Below are 19,047 nucleotides of genomic sequence, written 5' to 3'. Positions count from 1 at the left end.
ACCAGACAGCTTGTAGTCCAGGCAACCATCATCTCTCGTCTGGACTACGCAAGCTCTTTGCTAGCTGGGGCTAACCAGGCTGAGTTAACTCGTCTGCAGCGGGTGCAAAACGCCGCGGCGACAGCCATTGTCGGCCTACCTAGATTCTGCCCGGTGGCTAATGTCCTCCGCTCCCTGCATTGGCTCCCTGTAAGGAAGCGTATTCTTTTTAAGGTCCTTTGTCTGACCTTCACAATCCTAAGAGGTATAGGCCCTGAGATTTTGGCCAACTCAATTTCCTTCTATGCCCCCACCCGCAACCTCCGTTCTCAAGGTCAGGCCCTTGCTGTTGTCCCCAGATTTAGGCTCAGCAGGATGGGGGGTCGTTCCTTCAGGGTGAAAGCTGCGTTAATCTGGAACACCCTCCCAGTTGATATCCGACTGCTTGAGGACCTGTTGTCTTTCCGTAGAGCCATCAAGACTTTCCTGTTTTAGCCATCTCTCTGAGGCCTATCTCCCTGTTTTGTTATGTTGCTCCTTGTCTCTGCGACGGGACGCTCCTTCGCTGGAGTTGCTGTGCGCATAATAAATTGTTATAACATAACATAACATAACATATGGCTCAGAAACCATTTCAATGCTTTTACAGTATTATTTTATAATACTCCTTTTACTGTGCGCACTTTACTTTATGACAAGTATTGCAATTGTGGCAATTTACTTTTCTTGCATGAGAAAGAGGACTGCTCAATAAATAACACCTTTTATTGAAAACGCCCATCTCTCTATTTCTCTGCACTCTGGTGAAACTAAGTATGCATGATTGACTGAGTGAAATAGCTATCCATTGTTTTCACACGACTCTGGAGATATACTCCTTATTCTGGAGGGAGCAAAGTTGTCATGTTTATGCGGTTGTCAGAAGCTAATCCCTTCTTGTCTAATCAGGGAAGTTAACTCCTCCCTGTTCATTCGAGAAAGTTTCTAGTGACCTCTGAGCTAGCTGGCATACCTAATTAAGTCTAACATATTGAGTAGAGACCTAGTCGACTTCAGTCCTACGTCTAAACTGGTGTTTATGTTATTCCAATGCGCAGAGCCTATTGGGAATATAGGAACTACACTACAATATCATGCATTACAATATTTTAGCTTACTCCCACTGGAAACTTGCTCTGCCGAATAAAGGTTAATGTTTACATATTCCCCCTAGTTTCATTAAAACTCTCCCACATTGTTGTACCAAAATACATTTAAGCCTTCCTTATTTATGTACAGGAGGGCATACACTGCTTATGTGCGTGCTTATATTATGTGAATCACGATTCTTTACCATTAAATAGAGATATTATAGACTTGCTATGTCCCTCTCTGAGACATTACTGCACACTGACTCTGCTAATTTGCAAACCCTGCCCCTCTAAAACCTATTTTTAGGTCGAGCCTAGAGCAGCGCATGCGTTGTGCTCTGGCGAGACTTTAGTAAGGGCTTCAGAAAATGCTACCACTGTGGCCTAGAGCTTGCGTGCATGTGTGCGGGCATGCGCTTACGAGCAGAGGGCCATATGGCTTTCCTCTCTAGTCATGGGTCACAGGCCCTGGCTGTTTTCTCCTCCCCCTGCATTCCATTCTCCGTATCTCCAAAGTTGAAAACAACCCAGCACTGACCTTCTCCAGCCTGCTGTTTCCCCTCTCGCCCCCTCCCTTTGAACAGGGAGGAGGGAAACTTCTCCTGTTTGCAAGCCTCACCCCTATTCATGCCATGGAAGTTTGTCAATAGGGCATGAACAGTGCATTTCATTTCTTGAAAACAAGTGTTCCTGTCTCCCTTTCTACTCTGGGCTGCTCGCTCCTCGGGCCCCCACCTCTAGGCTTCAAGGTCAGAGTCTGCCAGCAGCTTTGCTTTGCAGCTCTTCCCTACTCCTTCTCCCCCTCCACCTTTTTCAGAGGGAAGGGCAAGTGAGGCTGGGTCCCAGCACGGACCTGAACCATGCTCCCCCGCCACTTCTCTCTCTACTCTCACTCCCCCCTCCCTCTTAGTCAGCTTCATTTTCCTTCATGCTTTTGTGCTTAAAGAGTTGTGTTTTCTTAATTTTAAAATAAATATACTGCACGCATTCTGCATTTTAAAATCATGTGCCCATTGCAGTGCCATAACGTTCTCGTCTTATAATTAATAATGCTTTTGTGATTAAAGTGTTCCGTTTTCTTATTCGTAAAGAAATAGAGTGCGCGCATTTAGCATTTCAAACCTGTACTGACAAACAAATATTTTTTTACATGTGAACCACATTACAAAAAAAACACAAACCTTACACATTAAATGCAAAGTATTGGATCATATCTAGAAGTCATAAATGATTAGAAGTCATTCAGTGCGCACTTCCACCAGGCACACACACCACCAGCTGTCAGTGCACACTTCGACCAGGCATACACACCACCAGCCGTCAGTGCATGCTTCTACCAGGCACACACACCACCAGCCATCAGTGTACGCTTCCACCAGGCACACACACCACCAGCCGTCCGTGCATGCTTCCACCAGGCATACACACCACCAGCCGTCAGTGCACAATTTCACCAGGCACACACCACAAGCCATCAGTGCACGATTCCAACAGACACACACACCACAAGCCATTAGTGCAGGATTCCACCAGGTACACACACCACCAGCCGTCAGTGCATGCTTCCACCAGGCATACACACCACCAGCCATCAGTGCAGGATTCCAACAGACACACACCACAAGCCATTAGTGCAGGATTCCACCAGGCACACACACCACCAGCTGTCAGTGCACGCTTCCACCGGGCACACACACCACCAGCCATCAGTGCAGGATTCCAACAGACACACACCACAAGCCATTAGTGCAGGATTCCACCAGGCACACACACCACCAGCCGTCAGTGCACAATTTCACCAGGCACACACACCACCAGCCCTCAGTGCAGCAGGCAGGCTCTTCTCAGAGTTTCTTGGTAAATATGTGTTCGATGCCTGGGAGGGAGTGGGTCGAGTTTCCTTAAACCATGCTGAGTATGCAGGCGCGGTGCATGAACGCCTGTGTGAGTGAGTCCGCTGCCAGGGGCTCACTCACTCCACACTTCTGAATTGCGCCTACACCAGGCATTTTCTCATGTGCAAGGTTCGGCGCATGCGCACAGCTGGGCAGCCCCCACACCCCCAGGAATGACTGCTTCCTACAACCAGAATGGAAACAACATTCAGAGCTATGAAAACAAGTTCATTTGATGAAAAGAACAATTAACAAAAACAATGTCCAGCTATTGTAGATCTGGCAACTTAAACAAAACAGCAACAAAAAACAAACAAGCATTGGCATAGCCAATAGGTCTCGCTGTTTGGACAGTATACGTATTTCGTTATGCAGCAGAATATCCTTGGTGCTTCAACTGTTGCATGGCTAAACACTTATAAGGTCCCAAATGCAAGACCTATTGGCTATGCCAATGCTTGTTTTTAAATTAGGGCTCGTACCCCCTGTACTCTGAATTTTAGTACTTGCGGTTTTGCTGTTTTCAGTATCTGTATGGACTTAAATATACAAAAGTGATGTTATTACAAGCCTTAAAATAGTAAATATGTCACAAATTGTGGCTTAAGTGACGACGTAGGGGCAGGAGACTGATTAGTCAAGTGGTGAATTAATAAACCAGCCTCGTCGCACTCACACTTCCTTGAATACGTGTTCAGGGTCCAGCACAGTCTGTCTCACACGCTCCATTACTGAAGGGAAAACAACTGTGGCAAGCCTGGGAGGGAGCCTCTTGATCCAGTAATTTTTGCAGAGCTTGGGTAACCGTTGACTCGTGATGCAGGTGGCATGTCTGAAGAGAGGGTGAGGAAGCCGCATTTGTGAGGTGAGACAGTATTGGTACTTTCAGTCCTCTCACTCTTCAATGGGAGCTAGCAGCTTCTTATGGCTTTCCCTGACAGTGCTCTGTGGATAACTCATGTTCCTGCAGTTAGCAGATAATTAATGTCCAAGTTCGGGGTTCTCTGAGAGGTACAGTGACAAGAGCTGGCTCACAACTTTTTGAGTATTAAGTTTATGTGCAGGTCAGTAGTGTTACAAAACTTGAGCCCTCCCCCCATTACCACCCTGCAAAAAACATGGACGCCCTCCTTCCCCCAGACTGTCGGGATCTCTCAGGCCAGAATGAATTAAATGAAGGGTGTCAAGTATTCATATTGTATCCTCAAATTGCATATAGTTTTGTATTATCATGCTTCACATTCTAATAATCGCAAAGTGCCATATTGTTTTTAAACCTTCTTTGTCTAAACAATATAGCAATGTAACTTGCTTTTTATGCGCAGACTTTCATTCACTGCTCTGGGTAAAAGCAGCTTGTTCTGCTAATCCTTCCCTAACTTTCCAGAAGTGTCGGAGGCAGACAGGCTCGCTGAGTCATTCTTGGTTACTGAGTCAGCCTGTTACATTTCTGCAACATTTCTTCCTTGAGTCTGTTTATTTGAGATGTATGGTGACAAGAGGCTCAGATAAGATTCTTCTTGTTTCTCTTGTTAAGCCATGGCAGTATTTTGCGAGCTTCTTGAGCTGTGCAGGGTGTGAGCATCTTGAAGTGCAGCCCCAGCTCTACCCCTCCCACTACCCCCAATGGCCACGCTACGGCTTTATAGGCACGCTATATAGATGATTTATTCATCATCTGGGAAGTGGGGGTGGGTGGTGGGTACCCAGAAAGAGGCAGAAGACTACATAGGGACATTGAATAATAACAAACTTAATTTGAAATTTACCAGCTGCATTGACAGTAAAGAGGTAGTCTACTTAGATTTGAGAGTGTATGTGGAAGATAATTCCCTACATACTACTGTATATCGGAAACCACCTGCAGTATATTCCATTCTCCAGTGGGAAGTTATCACCCACAAAATGTGATTGATAATATACCGTATGGGGAACTCTTGAGAATTAAAAGAAATTGCTCTACCCATAATGAATATGACACAGCTAAATCAAAGGCAAAGAGAAGATTTCTCAAGAGAGGATATTGCAAAGGAATTCTAGACCAAGCAGAGAAAATAAGTGATGCCATACCACGCAGTCAGCTACTAGTAGATAAAGAAAGTGCACATAATAACAGAAAAGAACAGACTCATGAAGATAATACTGTAAGATTAATTACAGATTACACAGAGAAGGCGTCAGAATTATATCAGATCCTCAGAAGGAACTGGTGCATCCTTAAATCTGACACCATTGGAAGGCACATATCAGATGCACCACTCGTTACCTATAGAAGGGGCACCTCTCTGAAAGACCACCAGGTCAGAAGACACTTTCGAGAAAAGGCAAGTAGGAAGGATCCAATCAGAGGGTTTTTCCCCTGCACAAGATGCAAAGCATGTAAAAATAGCAAGAAAGTGAGGGAATACGTGGTACCAGCGAGAAAATCAAAAATGCAGATAAAAAAGTTCTTGAACTGCAACTCAGACCACAGAGTGTACTGCTTAGAATGCCCATGTGGGAAACAATATGTGGGTACTATTCATCCCACTAAAAAAAGGATCCTGGATCATTTATGGGAGATCACAAATAAAGATCAACCCTATCCAGTTGCCATGCATTTTGAGTTGGAACACAACAGCAATAACAGCCTGTTGAGGTTTGTCTGTCTGGACCAGGTGGGAAAAAAGATGAGAGGGGTGGAGATAGAGTCAAAAAACTCGGTACCCTAGAATCAAGATACATAATCCAGTTGCGGTGTAAGGCCCCGAAAGGTTTAAATAATGAAGAAGAAATGTGGATTCACGTAGGTTAATTTTAGAGCCGGAGCAGTAACTACAGAAAATTACAGTTCCAGTGGGATACTGAACCTGGTATTACATTGCCTGTACAGAGCGAGATACAAGACAGCCCAATGAATGGTTGAGAGGCACTTGTTAAATGAAATGCATTAGTAAATAACCTTTCCTAATACCGCGCTTGTATTAACAACAATGTTACAAGATGACCCTATAGTCACTGCCAGGAGAGTTACACACAAAGTTACCTCTTTCGCTGTCACTGATTTTCAGTTTTGAATCATGCTAAATTTATTTAAATGACAATTGAATGAATTGTTTGGTTGACACTGAGGAAGGCGACCGTGGCGAAACACGTCTGGCATTTGTGGTATAAATGTTTTGAAAATATACTTGCTCCGAGAGTGCGCTCTGTTGATTGCTGTAGATGAAACTGGACATATATATAATATATATATATTCACTAAGAAACCATAGGCTTCTGGGACATTATAGTTAGTTGGACATTTCACTCGTATAAAACCAGAGAAATCCGGCCGTTATAGTTAGTAGAGTAAACTAGAACTCCGCCCCTGCAATGCACTGCTCATGACGTCACATATTACATCACTCATAACATGCTCAGTGACATCACAGAGGGCCGCAGCAATAATGCCCGTCTTAATCAAAGTTGGGCCCCTGGTAGGTGTAGACTTCCTCCCCTGCACAAGTGCCTTGGCTGCAGCTATAATGCCAGTCTTTATTTGCAGGCGGGTGCCACCCATTGTTTCATGAAGGTCCCGGGGCACAGCAGTGATGCCACTCTTCACACTCCGTAGGCAGGCCCCTGGGGTAACGCTCACCCGCCTTTCACCTCTGGTCAGTGGTCAGGGCCCACATTGGTGATTCAATCAACTTCCTCTCTTGACACGATCAACTCCTGCCCAATCGTGTGCTCAAGCCAGAAGCCCCACAATCATTCTCCTCAAGCTGCCCTGGGTTGCGGCGGCGACTCTGCTGAACTTCTTCTTTGGCAAACATACAGCTTCATGTCACCGCAGTGATAGTCACAATATGGACAGGCCACAATTGCTCCCCGCCTTTAAAAGGGTTACATAACCTGGTGTGCACTTTCAAATCCTGCGAGGGGACCTGCATTGCGCTGCCTGTTGTGTGTGTGAGTGAAGCTTGCACTGCTGGATGTGTGTGTGTGTGTGTGTGAAGCTTGCACTGCTGGGTGTGCAGCTTGCACTGCTGTGTGCGTGTGTGTGAAGCTTGCACTGCTGGGTGTGCAGCTTGCACTGCTGTGTGTGAAACTTGCACTGCTGCTGCCCATACTGCAATTAGTCAGTGTCTCTGCGAGGGAAACTGCAATGCGCTGTCTGCTGTGTGTGTAATTGAAGCTTGCACTGCTGTGTAGGTGTGTGTGTGAAGCTTGCACTGCTGGGTGTGCAGCTTGCACTGCTGGGTGTGTGAAGCTTGCACTGCTGTGTGTGAAGCTTGCACTGCTTCTGCCCTTACTGCATTCAGTCAGCGTCTCTGCAAACATAGCATGCAGTGCCAATGCACTTTTTAAAAAAAGTGCAATAGCCCTGGCTGCTTCATGTGTCCATAAATGTTTCTTGAACAGGCATGTATTCCTGAATCACACTGCATGACCCAGTGTGCAGTAATTAATTGTATAGCTCTTCAATCCGTGGCAGCACAGCACCCAGGATAATGTGCTGCATGGCTAAAGGATTGGAAGGTCTCAAAGCGAGACCTTTTGGCTATGCCAATGCTTGTTTAAATGGTGTAAATCTGTTCAGTAGTTGCTGAGAAATAAAACAAAAATTGAAATATCGATATCTGAGCACTGAGGAGGATTTGCGAACCCTCCTGGGCACGATCTGCACTCTGATTGGCTGTCAACACTCCAAACCAGGCAGTGTTGACAGCCATCTTGTGACTCTGTAACCGAGTCACAAGAAAAAGGGTGAAAAAAAGATGAAAAACAAGAAAAGGGGGCAGGGTAGAAACACCCTGACACCCTAGGCTGCTCAGAGGGTCCCACAAAGACCCCCAAGCCCAAAGAAAGCATTACAAAAAACAAATCCCCCAAAAATTCAGAAGAATTTACTCCAGGTGTTCGAATCCTGCCCTAAAACATTTTTAAAACAAAGTGCAGGAGTTATCTGTACGCCCCCGGGTGGGCCAGGTCCTGGGAGCCTTGTCCAGTTAATTAGCGGGGCCCGCGGGGATACCCCAGCCCTGGGGACCACCACCTCCCAGGGCTATGCTAATTAAATGCGGGGAGCACGCGCCCCCCGCAGCCCAGGGGACAGCCACCTCCCTGGGACTTGTTTAATAAGATGTGGGGGAGGGCCTTCCAGGCCCCCCCGCAGCCCTGGGGACCTCCACCTCCCCAGGGCTATGCTAATTAAATGCGGGGAGCACGCGCCCCCCGCAGCCCAGGGGACAGCCACCTCCCTGGGACTTGTTTAATAGGATGTGGGGCAGGGCCTTCCATGTCCCCCCCAAGTCTTAGGGACCACCACTTCCCCGGGGCTTTATTTAATTATGCGGGGGCACCCAGCCCCCCGCTGCCCAGGGGACCTCCACCTCCCCAGGGCTATGCTAATTAAATGCGGGGAGCACGCGCCCCCCGCAGCCCAGGGGACAGCCACCTCCCTGGGACTTGTTTAATAAGATGTGGGGGAGGGCCTTCCAGGCCCCCCCGCAGCCCTGGGGACCTCCACCTCCCCAGGGCTATGCTAATTAAATGCGGGGAGCACGCGCCCCCCGCAGCCCAGGGGACAGCCACCTCCCTGGGACTTGTTTAATAAGATGTGGGGGAGGGCCTTCCAGGCCACCCCGCAGCCCTGGGGACCTCCACCTCCCCAGGGCTATGCTAATTAAATGCGGGGAGCACGCGCCCCCCGCAGCCCAGGGGACAGCCACCTCCCTGGGACTTGTTTAATAGGATGTGGGGCAGGGCCTTCCAGGTCCCCGCCAAGTCTTAGGGATCACCACTTCCCCGGGGCTTTATTTAATTATGCGGGGGCACCCAGCCCCCCGCTGCCCAGGGGACCTCCACCTCCCCAGGGCTATGCTAATTAAATGCGGGGAGCACGCGCCCCACGCAGCCCTGGGGACCACCACCTCCCCAGGGCTATGCTAATTAAATGCGGGGAGCACGCGCCCCCCGCAGCCCAGGGGACAGCCACCTCCCTGGGACTTGTTTAATAGGATGTGGGGCAGGGCCTTCCAGGTCCCCCCCAAGTCTTAGGGACCACCACCTCCCCGGGGCTTTATTTAATTATGCGGGGGCACGCGCCCCACGCAGCCCTGGGGACCACCACCTCCCCAGGGCTATGCTAATTAAATGCGGGGAGCACGCCCCCCTGCAGCCCAGGTGACCTCCACCTCCCCAGGGCTATGCTAATTAAATGCGGGGAGCACGCCCCCCCGCAGCCCAGGGGACCTCCACCTCCCCAGGGCTATGCTAATTAAATGCGGGGAGCACGCGCCCCCTGCAGCCCAGGGGACAGCCACCTCCCTGGGACTTGTTTAATAGGATGTGGGGCAGGGCCTTCCAGGTCCCCCCCAAGTCTTAGGGACCACCACTTCCCCGGGGCTTTATTTAATTATGCGGGGGCACGCAGTTCCCCCGCTGCCCAGGGGACCTCCACCTCCCCAGGACTTGTTTAATAGGATGTGGGGCAGGGCCTTCCAGGCCCCCCCAAGTCTCAGGGACCACCACTTCCCCGGGGCTTTATTTAATTATGCGGGGAGCACGCACCCCCCGCTGCCCCGGGGACCTCCACCTCCCTGGGACTTGTTTAATAGGATGTGGGGCAGGGCCTTCCAGGTCCCCCCCAAGTCTTAGGGACCACCACTTCCCCGGGGCTTTATTTAATTATGCGGGGGCACGCAGTTCCCCCGCTGCCCAGGGGACCTCCACCTCCCCAGGACTTGTTTAATAGGATGTGGGGCAGGGCCTTCCAGGTCCCCCCAAGTCTGAGGGACCACCACCTCCCCGGGGCTTTGTTTAATTATGCGGGGGCACGCAGTTCCCCCGCTGCCCCGGGGACCTCCACCTCCCCAGGGCTATGCTAATTAAATGCGGGGAGCATGCGCCCCCCGCTGCCCAGGGGACCTCCACCTCCCCAGGACTTGTTTAATAGGATGTGGGGCAGGGCCTTCTAGGCCCCCCCAAGTCTCAGGGACCACCACTTCCCCGGGGCTTTATTTAATTATGCGGGGAGCACGCGCCCCCCGCTGCCCCGGGGACCTCCACCTCCCTGGGACTTGTTTAATAGGATGGGGGGCAGGGCCTTCCAGGTCCCCCCCAAGTCTTAGGGACCACCACTTCCCCGGGGCTTTATTTAATTATGCGGGGGCACGCAGCCCCCCGCTGCCCAGGGGACCTCCACCTCCCCAGGGCTATGCTAATTAAATGCGGGGAGCCCCCCCCCCCCGCAGCCCTGGGGACCACCACCTCCCCAGGGCTATGCTAATTAAATGCGGGGAGCACGCGCCCCACGCAGCCCTGGGGACCACCACCTCCACAGGGCTATGCTAATTAAATGCGGGGAGCACGCGCCCCCCGCAGCCCTGGGGACAGCCACCTCCCTGGGACTTGTTTAATAGGATGTGGGGCAGGGCCTTCCAGGTCCCCCCCAAGTCTTAGGGACCACCACTTCCCCGGGGCTTTATTTAATTATGCGGGGGCACGCAGTTCCCCCGCTGCCGAGGGGACCTCCACCTCCCCAGGGCTATGCTAATTAAATGCGGGGAGCACGCGCCTCACGCAGCCCTGGGGACCACCACCTCCCCAGGGCTATGCTAATTAAATGCGGGGAGCACGCGCCCCCCGCAGCCCTGGGGACCGCCACCTCCCTGGGACTTGTTTAATAGGATGTGGGCAGGGCCTTCCAGGCCCCCCCAAGTCTCAGGGACCACCACTTCCCCGGGGCTTTATTTAATTATGCGGGGAGCACGCGCCCCCCGCTGCCCCGGGGACAGCCACCTCCCCGGGACTATGCTAATTAAATGCGGGGAGCACGCGCCCCCCGCTGCCCCGGGGACCTCCACCTCCCTGGGACTTGTTTAATAGGTTGTGGGGCAGGGCCTTCCAGGTCCCCCCAAGTCTCAGGGACCACCACTTCCCCGGGGCTTTATTTAATTATGTGGGGGCACGCAGCCCCCCGCTGCCCAGGGGACCTCCACCTCCCCAGGGCTGAAATAAATTAAAGTGGGGGGGGGCTTTTGGCTCCCCCACATTGTCCCGGGGACCACCACCTCCCCGGGGCACACAATTTATTTAAAGGCGGGGGCCTCACACCCCTTCCTTTTCCAGGGATTGAGTGGGGGTCAGGAGTGAGTGAGGGCCAGGATTGAGTGAGGGTCAGGAGTGAGTGAGGGTCAGGAGTGAGTGAGGGCCAGGATTGAGTGAGGGTCAGGAGTGAGTGAGGGTCAGGAGTGAGTGAGGGTCAGGAGTGAGGGCCAGGATTGGGTGAGGGCCTGGATTGAGTGAGGGCCAGGATTGAGTGAGGGTCAGGAGTGAGTGAGGGTCAGGAGTGAGTGAGGGCCAGGATTGAGTGAGGGTCAGGAGTGAGTGAGGGCCAGGATTGAGTGAGGGTCAGGAGTGAGTGAGGGTCAGGAGTGAGTGAGGGCCAGGATTGAGTGAGGGTCAGGAGTGAGTGAGGGTCAGGAGTGAGTGAGGGTCAGGAGTGAGGGCCAGGATTGGGTGAGGGCCTGGATTGAGTGAGGGCCAGGATTGAGTGAGGGTCAGGAGTGAGGGTCAGGAGTGAGTGAGGGCCAGGATTGAGTAAGGGTCAGGATTGAGTGAGGGTCAGGAGTGAGTGAGGGTCAGGATTGAGTGAGGGTCAGGAGTGAGTGAGGGCCAGGGTTGAGTGAGGGTCAGGAGTGAGGGTCAGGAGTGAGTGAGGGCCAGGATTGAGTGAGGGTCAGGAGTGAGTGAGGGTTAGGAGTGAGTGAGGGCCAGGATTGAGTGAGGGTCAGGATTAAGTGAGGGTCAGGAGTGAGTGAGGTTCAGGAGTGAGTGAGGGCCAGGATTGAGTGAGGGTCAGGAGTGAGTGAGAGCCAGGATTGAGTGAGGGCCAGGATTGAGTGAGGGCCAGGATTGAGTGAGGGCCAGGATTGAGTGAGGGCCTGGATTGAGTGAGGGCCAGGATTGAGTGAGGTCAGGAGTGAGTGAGGGCCAGGATTGAGGGAGGGTCAGGACTGAGTGAGGGCCAGGATTGAGAGAGGGCCAGGATTGAGTGAGGGTCAGGAGTGAGTGAGGGTCAGGACTGAGTGAGGGCCAGGATTGAGTAAGGGTCAGGATTGAGTGAGGGTCAGATGTGAGCGAGGGCCAGGATTGAGTGAGGGTCAGGAGTGAGTGAGCACCAGGATTGATTGAGGGTCAGGAGTGAGGGCCTGGATTGAGTGAGGGTCAGGATTGAGTGAGGGTCGGGAGTGAGGGCCAGGATTAGGTGAGGGCCTGGATTGAGTGAGGGTCAGGAGTGAGTGAGCGTTAGGAGTGAGGGCCAGGATTGGGTGAGGGCCTGGATTGAGTAAGGGCCAGGATTGAGTGAGGGTCAGGAGTGAGGGTCAGGAGTGAGTGAGGGCCAGGATTGAGTAAGGGTCAGGATTGAGTGAGGGTCAGGAGTGAGTGAGGGTCAGGATTGAGTGAGGGTCAGGATTGAGTGAGGGCCAGGATTGAGTGAGGGTCAGGATTGAGTGAGGGCCAGGGTGAGTGAGGGTCAGGATTGAGGGAGGGTCAGGAGTGAGTGAGGGCCAGGATTGAGTGAGGGTCAGGAGTGAGTGAGCACCAGGATTGATTGAGGGTCAGGAGTGAGGGCCTGGATTGAGTGAGGGTCAGGAGTGAGGGCCTGGATTGAGTGAGGGTCAGGATTGAGTGAGGGTCAGGAGTGAGGGCCAGGATTAGGTGAGGGCCTGGATTGAGTGAGGGTCAGGATTGAGTGAGGGTCAGGAGTGAGTGAGGGTCAGGATTGAGTGAGGGCCAGGATTGAGTGAGGGTCAGGAGTGAGTGAGCGTCAGAAGTGAGGGCCAGGATTGGGTGAGGGCCTGGATTGAGTGAGGGCCAGGATTGATTGAGGGTCAGGAGTGAGGGCCAGGATTGAGTGAGGGCCAGGATTGAGTAAGGGTCAGGATTGAGTGAGGGTCAGGATTGAGTGAGGGTCAGGAGTGAGTGAGGGTCAGGATTGAATGAGGGCAAGGATTGAGTGAGGGTCAGGATTGAGTGAGGGTCAGGATTGAGTGAGGGCCAGGGTTGAGTGAGGGCCTGGATTGAGTGAGGGCCAGGATTGAGTGAGGGCCAGGATTGAGTGAGGGTCAGGAGTGAGTGAGGGCCAGGATTGAGGGAGGGCCAGGATTGAGTGAGGGCCAGGATTGAGTGAGGGCCAGGATTGAGTGAGGGTCAGACGTGAGTGAGGGCCAGGATTGAGTGAGGGTCAGGAGTGAGTGAGCACCAGGATTGATTGAGGGTCAGGAGTGAGGGCCTGGATTGAGTGAGGGTCAGGATTGAGTGAGGGTCAGACGTGAGTGAGGGCCAGGATTGAGTGAGGGTCATGAGTGAGTGAGCACCACCATTGATTGAGGGTCAGGAGTGAGGGCCTGGATTGAGTGAGGGTCAGGATTGAGTGAGGGTCGGGAGTGAGGGCCAGGATTAGGTAAGGGCCTGGATTGAGTGAGGGTCAGGATTGATTGAGGGTCAGGAGTGAGTGAGGATCAGGATTGAGTAAGGGCCTGGATTGAGTGAGGGCCAGGATTGAGTGAGGGTCAGGAGTGAGTGAGCGTCAGGAGTGAGCGCCAGGATTGGGTGAGGGCCTGGATTGAGTGAGGGCCAGGATTGAGTGAGGGTCAGGAGTGAGGGTCAGGAGTGAGTGAGGGCCAGGATTGAGTAAGGGTCAGGATTGAGTGAGGGTCAGGAGTGAGTGAGGGTCAGGATTGAGTGAGGGTCAGGATTGAGTGAGGGCCAGGATTGAGTGAGGGTCAGGATTGAGTGAGGGCCAGGATTGAGTGAGGGTCAGGATTGAGGGAGGGTCAGGAGTGAGTGAGGGCCAGGATTGAGTGAGGGTCAGGAGTGAGTGAGCACCAGGATTGATTGAGGGTCAGGAGTGAGGGCCTGGATTGAGTGAGGGTCAGGATTGAGTGAGGGTCGGGAGTGAGGGCCAGGATTAGGTGAGGGCCTGGATTGAGTGAGGGTCAGGAGTGAGTGAGGGTCAGGATTGAGTGAGGGCCAGGATTGAGTGAGGGTCAGGAGTGAGCGTCAGGAGTGAAGGCCAGGATTGGGTGAGGGCCTGGATTGAGTGCGGGCCAGGATTGATTGAGGGTCAGGAGTGAGGGCCAGGATTGAGTGAGGGCCAGGATTGAGTAAGGGTCAGGATTGAGTGAAGGTCAGGATTGAGTGAGGGCAAGGATTGAGTGAGGGTCAGGATTGAGTGAGGGCCAGGGTGAGTGAGCGTCAGGATTGAGTGAGGGTCAGGATTGAGTGAGGGTCAGGAGTGAGTGAGGGCCAGGATTGAGTGAGGGTCAGAAATGAGTGAGGGCCAGGATTGAGTGAGGGTCAGGAGTGAGGGCCTGGATTCAGTGAGGGTCAGGAGTGAGGGCCAGGATTGAGTGAGGGCCAGGATTGAGTGAGGGCCTGGATTGAGTTAGGGTCAGAATTGAGTGAGGGCCTGGATTGAGTGAGGGCCAGGATTGAGTGAGGGCCTGGATTGAGTGAGGGTCAGGATTGAGTGAGGGCCAGGATTGAGTGAGGGCCAGGATTGAGTGAGGGCCAGGATTAAGTGAGGGTCAGGAGTGAGTGAGGGCCAGGATTGAGCCAGGGTCAGGAGTGAGTGAGGGCCAGGATTGAATGAGGATCAGGATTGAGTGAGGGCCAGGATTGAGTGAGGGTCAGGAGTGAGTGAGGGCCAGGATTGAGTAACGGTCAGGAGTGAGTGAGGGCCAGGATTGAGTGAGGGTCAGGAGTTAGTGAGGGCCTGGATTGAGTGAGGGTCAGGATTGAGTGAGGGTCATGAGTGAGGGCCAGGATTGAGTGAGGGCCTGGATTGAGTGAGGGTCAGGATTGATTGAGGGCCAGGATTGAGTGAGGGCCTGGATTGAGTGAGGGTCAGGATTGAGTGAGGGCCAGGATTGAGTGAGGGACTGGATTGAGTGAGGGTCAGGAGTGAGTGAGGGACAGGATTGAGTGAGGGCCTGGATTGAGTAAGGGTCAGGATTGAGTGAGGGCCAGGATTAAGTGAGGGCCTGGATTGAGTGAGGGTCAGGAGTGAGTGAGGGCCAGGATTAAGTGAGGGCCAGGATTGAGTGAGGGTCAGGGTTGAGTGAGGGCCAGGATTGAGTGAGGGCCAGGATTGAGTGAGGGTCAGGATTGAGTGAGGGTCAGGATTGAGTGAGGGCCAGGATTGCGTGAGGGCCAGGATTGAGTGAGGGTCAGGATTGAGTGAGGGCCTGGATTGAGTGAGGGTCAGGATTGAGTGAGGGCCAGGATTGAGTGAGGGCCTGGATTGAGTGAGGTTCACGAGTGAGGGACAGGATTGAGTGAGGGCCTGGATTGAGTGAGGGTCAGGATTGAGTGAGGGCCAGGATTGAGTGAGGGCCTGGATTGAGTGAGGGTCAGGGTTGAGTGAGGGTCAGGATTGAGTGAGGGCCAGGATTGAGTGAGGGACTGGATTGAGTGAGGGTCAGGAGTGAGTGAGGGACAGGATTGAGTGAGGGCCTGGATTGAGTAAGGGTCAGGATTGAGTGAGGGCCAGGATTAAGTGAGGGCCTGGATTGAGTGAGGGTCAGGAGTGAGTGAGGGCCAGGATTAAGTGAGGGCCAGGATTGAGTGAGGGTCAGGATTGAGTGAGGGCCAGGATTGAGTGAGGGCCAGGATTGATTGAGGGCCTGGATTGAGTGAGGGTCAGGATTGAGTGAGGGCCAGGATTGTGTGAGGGCCAGGATTGAGTGAGGGTCAGGATTGAGTGAGGGCCTGGATTGAGTGAGGGTCAGGATTGAGTGAGGGCCAGGATTGAGTGAGGGCCTGGATTGAGTGAGGGTCAAGAGTGAGGGACAGGATTGAGTGAGGGCCTGGATTGAGTGAGGGTCAGGATTGAGTGAGGGCCAGGATTGAATGAGGGCCTGGATCGAGTGAGGGTCAGGATGGAGTGAGGGCCAGGATTGAGTGAGGGCCTGGATTGAGTGAGGGTCAGGATTGAGTGAGGGCCAGGATTGAGTGAGGGACTGGATTGAGTGAGGGTCAGGAGTGAGTGAGGGACAGGATTGAGTGAGGGCCTGGATTGAGTAAGGGTCAGGATTGAGTGAGGGCCAGGATTAAGTGAGGGCCTGGATTGAGTGAGGGTCAGGAGTGAGGGCTAGGATTAAGTGAGGGTCAGGATTGAGTGAGGGCCAGGATTGAGTGAGGGCCAGGATTGATTGAGGGCCTGGATTGAGTGAGGGTCAGGATTGAGTGAGGGCCAGGATTGAGTGAGGGTCAGGATTGAGTAAGGGCCAGGATTGAGTGAGGGCCTGGATTGAATGAGGGTCAAGAGTGAGTGAGGGACAGGATTGAGTGAGGGCCTGGATTGAGTGAGGGTCAGGAGTGAGTGAGGGCCAGGATTTAGTGAGGGTCAGGAGTGAGTGAGGGCCAGGATTGAGTGAGGGTCATGAGTGAGGGCCAGGATTGAGTGAGAACCTGGATTGAGTGAGGGTCAGGATTGAGTGAGGGTTAGGATTGAGTGAGGGCCAGGATTGAGTGAGGGTCAGGATTGAGTGAGGGTCAGGAGTGCGTGAGGGCCAGGATTGAGTCAGGGCCTGGATTGAGTGAGGGTCAGGAGTGAGTGAGCAACAGGATTGAGTGAGGACCAGGATTGAGTGAGGGCCTGGATTGAGTGAGGGTCAAGAGTGAGTGATGGACAGGATTGAGTGAGGGCCTGTATTGAGTGAGGGTCAGGAGTGAGTGAGGGCCAGGATTTAGTGAGGGTCAGGAGGGAGTGAGGGCCAGGATTGAGTGAGGGTCATGAGTGAGGGCCTGGATTGAGTGAGGGTCAGGATTGAGTGAGGGTCAGGAGTGAGGGTCAGGAGTGAGTGAGGGACAGGATTGAGTGAGGGCCTGGATTGAGTGAGGGTCAGGATTGATTGAGGGCCTGGATTGAGTGAGGGTCAGGATTGAGTGAGGGCCAGGTTTGAGTGAGGATCAGGATTGAGTAAGGGCCTGGATTGAGTGAGGGTCAGGAGTGATTGAGGGTCAGGAGTGAGTGATTGTCAGGAGTGAGTGAGCTATGTTTAGATGCATGAGCAGATGCCACCCTGCGTCACCGACCGAGCACTTCAGTATGCTTAGCCAACAGCGGTCGAGCCGTCGGTTTCCGGTGCAGTATTTTACCTCCACTTGTACTTTGTTCGCTTTTTTAACCTGCAAGCGTCACTTTTTCCTCCTGTAATGCACCGTTTGCTCCTCATGTATTTTGTTTGCTCACGATTGTCACTTTTGCCTCTTTTAACGTAATATTTGCTTTTGTAACATGCTGACGTGTAATTTTCCCCTTGTGTCACGCTGCTGTTCCTATTGTGAAGCCTCCGACACCGTCGGGTAAAGTCCGCGCGAGAGAAAAACGCATCAAATAAACCGAAGCACGCATGCGCAAAGTGAGTGACACGCGTAGGGCGTGCACAGCCAGACGGAGGAGCACGAATACACAGGCAGAACCTGCATGAATCGGCATCCCTCTGACGTAGGGGGTGTACAAAACGACGGGGTGGAAATATAGTTAGAACACCAGAGCCACCCCCCACCCCCAGGCAGGGGAGGAGCATTCACACCACAGGCTCCGCCCCCACATTCACAGGCCCCGCCCTCAGCCCCCCTTCCCCTGCAGTTCTCATACTTTATTGCTCTTCGCTGCCTCGCGGCCATGTCCCCCTTACCTCTTTTGTGGGTTCGCTCTGAGAGAGGCGGCGAGGGAGGAGCGACCTGAGGGGGGCAGTGGAGCCCGGCGGAGGGGGCGCAAAGACAACAAACCGCTCGCAGTACAAGAGCCACGCTCAGGAACTGTAGCTGCGCATGCGCAGGACACTCGATTTCTCACACGGGCGCATGCGCAGAATTTACCATTCTGTATGACTGCGCATGCGCTGAGGATTGCGAGGCACATGAAACTGTTGCATTCTGTCACTGAGCATTGCGCAGCCTCGCAGGGAGAGCGCGGCCTACAGAGCCCAACCGAGCGGGCACACAACCGGGACCGTCCACACTGTCCTCCATCACACACAAGCAAGCCCCAGGACTGAACTACGAGCGCGGCTTAAAGAGGGCTCGATGGATTTACACCCGTGCTTGCGCTGGGGGCAGACACTGCCTCCTCAGCGGAGCGCCAGCTGAAAGAGGCTCCTGTGCACAACTGCGCATGTGCTGAGGGCAGACACTGCCTTCCTAAGCAGAGCGCGGGTTAAGGAGGGCCTCTTGTTAACAGCTGCGCGTGCGCTGAGCACAGACTTTACTCCCGGGTCTTGTATTAACAGCTGCGCACGCGTCGAACACAGGCACCTTAAAGGGCCTTGTATTAACAGCTACGCATGCGCGTAGCACAGACACTGCTCTTGGGCCTTGTGTTAACAGCTGCGCATGCACTGAGCACAGGCACGTTAAGGAGGGTCTTGTATTAACGCTACGCATGCGCGGAGCACAGACACTGCTCCCGGGCCTTGTGTTAACAGCTGCGCATGCGCGGAGCACACACACTGTCCCGGGCCTTGGATTACCATGAGCTCCTCCCTGCCATGCCAGGGGCACTGCAGCAGCTTCTCCAAGCAGCAGGTAGAGGGAGCACAGACTCTGAGACACACATGCAAGTCAATATATCAATAAAATCAATCTTTATTCAATCTCTTAAACATAGATCATAAAAAACACAATTTAAATCAGTGATCAACAACCAGCCCCAGTTCATAACAAGTTAAAATCCTAGAGCAAGTCGAATTATCTAAAAAGAACATCAAATAATAATTTTTACAGGACATTTTATCACATAAAGTGCATTATGTGCTCATAGACTGAATCCAGTTAGTGTACATCAAATTACTAATTTCTACATATAATTCTTAGTTTGAAACCAACCTCGCGCCTTTCTCCTTTTCATACAGACCCACCAAAAGGTGGCTACCGAAAAACAGACAAAGGGAAAGAAGTAATGTGCCACCTGGCATTGTTTAAAATTGTGGCGCCTTAAAATCGGAAGGATAAGTTCTTCTCGTGGAGTGGTGTGGCTCACTGGTTAGAGGGGGCAGACCCAG

The 19,047-nt window shown here is 52.8% G+C and overlaps 1 protein-coding gene across 2 annotated transcripts in view; it reads right to left on the bottom strand.

Moving 5' to 3' along the window:
• LOC147737029 (uncharacterized) overlaps positions 1-17,833 on the bottom strand; it is a 76,908-nt gene extending 59,075 nt beyond the window's left edge. The window contains exon 1 of one of the 2 annotated variants that reach the window (XM_086959643.1): positions 17,683-17,833. The gene's annotated coding sequence lies outside the window, so the exon portion shown is untranslated. The remainder of the gene's footprint in view (positions 1-17,682) is intronic. The other variant, XM_086959732.1, reaches the window with a different exon arrangement.
• Positions 17,834-19,047: the final 1,214 nt, after the last annotated feature.

Source organism: Lissotriton vulgaris, chromosome 1_1 (assembly GCF_964263255.1).
Source record: "Lissotriton vulgaris chromosome 1_1, aLisVul1.2, whole genome shotgun sequence".
NCBI classification, from domain to species: domain Eukaryota; kingdom Metazoa; phylum Chordata; class Amphibia; order Caudata; family Salamandridae; genus Lissotriton; species Lissotriton vulgaris.
Note: the sequence above shows the minus strand (reverse complement) of the source record. Positions and strands in the feature narration are given on the sequence as shown.